Here is a 1878-nt window from a genome sequence, read left to right as displayed (position 1 = left end):
ATATTTACTGAACTTACTAAATTATTTTAGTTTATACACAAATTATCTCTCTCTCTCTCTCCCTCTCCCTCCTTCCTGAGTTACATATTTAGGGTTGTTAATGGATTGGGTTTAGATCTAGATAGTTTGGATATTTATTTATTTTTCCAAAAGTTAGTAAATTATTATTCATAGGTTTTATTTATTTACGTAACTAAATTATTCATCTAATTAATGATTTAATTTATGAACAACGGATTAGTTCTAGTGTCGAATTGGCTGTACAAGTCTTGTCCCAATAATAACTGAAAATTTATTTATTTATTTTTCTAAATTAAATTATTCATTTATTTGTTTTAATATATTAAATAAATTATTCTCCATAAAATTTTATTTATTTAATTCAACCTGTGACCGATATTTACTGTTGTCAATGATGCAAGTTTGGTTAAGGATAGCTTGGACTAGTCTTGCACCAATCACAAGTGAATATTTATTTATATTTTTGTTAAATTTAATTATTGATTTATCTATTTTATAAAATTAAGTAAATTATTATCCATAGATTTCAATTTACATAATTTATTGAATTCTTTAATTATTTTCCTAACAAATTATTTCTCTCTCTCTCTCTCTTCTGGAGACTATTTTTAGAGTAATTAATATGTTTAGTGAGGTGTGGGATAGGATGTACCTGTCCCGTCCCAATAATAAATGTAATTTTTTTTATTTATTTTGCTAAACTAAATTAATCATTAGTTATTTTACAAAATTAACTAAATTGGTATCCATAGGTTCCTATTTATTTAATTTATTAAATTATTCAAGTAGTTAATAATCCATAGATTCCACCCCAACCTGAGCAAAATTTTTAGGTTCATAAATTGGATAGGTATCGGTTGGGGTTAAACCTTTTCATTGGTTCGGCCACGTCTGGTTTGGGCTTTGCCTTTATATCAACAGAACTTATTAAGGCCCAAGTCTAAGCCTAGGCCAACCATCAATTCTAGATTTTGAGCCTGTGCCCGACGATCATATAAAGCTTGGATTGCGATAAGGAAATTTTTGTTCTTTGTCTCTTTCTCATTTTCTAGAAATCGCTCTTCCATATTTGCTGCTAACATACAACTATTTACAATGATGCCATTAATAAAGAACTAACTACTCTCTCTATTTCTTGCCTAATTATTTATATACTTATTTTAAAAAGTTAAAAGATTTTATTGATTTAATTTAGTAGATTATTTAATTATACCCCTCTCTATTTTACTGCTCGGTGTCCAATATTTAAGGGTTGTCAACAGGTGGGGATTGGTCTAGGTAGCTTGGATATTTATTTATTTTATTAAATTAAATTATATACATTTTACAAAATTAAGAATTAATTTCCATAGATTTCTATTTATTTAATTAATTAATTGACTTCATTAATTAATAATTTATTAACAAGTTAAGGAGGTTGGGATTAAACTTGTTCACAGGTAGTGCCAAGTTTGGGTTGGACTTTGTCTTTATTCAATAGAATATATTGAAGCCCAACTTTATGCCTGACCCAACCATTAGACCTATCTCTTCAGTCGAGCCCGGCGAGGAAAGTGTTATTGTTTATTACTCTCTTATTTCCTCACCAATTTATTTATATATTTAATTTAGTAAGTTAAAAATTTTTATTTTTTTAATTTTCTAAACAATTAAATTTTATCAAAAAATTATTTCACTATATCCCTCCTTCCCCGAGTCTAATATTTTGGGTTATCAATGGGCCGGACTTGGTTTTAGATAGATTGAATATTTATTTATTATTTTACTAAATGAATTGAGTCATTATATATAGATTTTATTATTTAGTTTAATAAATTAATTAATAATTTATTTTTCTCTTTCTTTGGATCCTTATTT

This window comes from Nelumbo nucifera, chromosome 2, assembly GCF_055504915.1.
Source record: "Nelumbo nucifera cultivar China Antique chromosome 2, China Antique-T2T, whole genome shotgun sequence".
NCBI lineage: Eukaryota > Viridiplantae > Streptophyta > Magnoliopsida > Proteales > Nelumbonaceae > Nelumbo > Nelumbo nucifera.
This window is presented reverse-complemented; position numbering follows the sequence as displayed.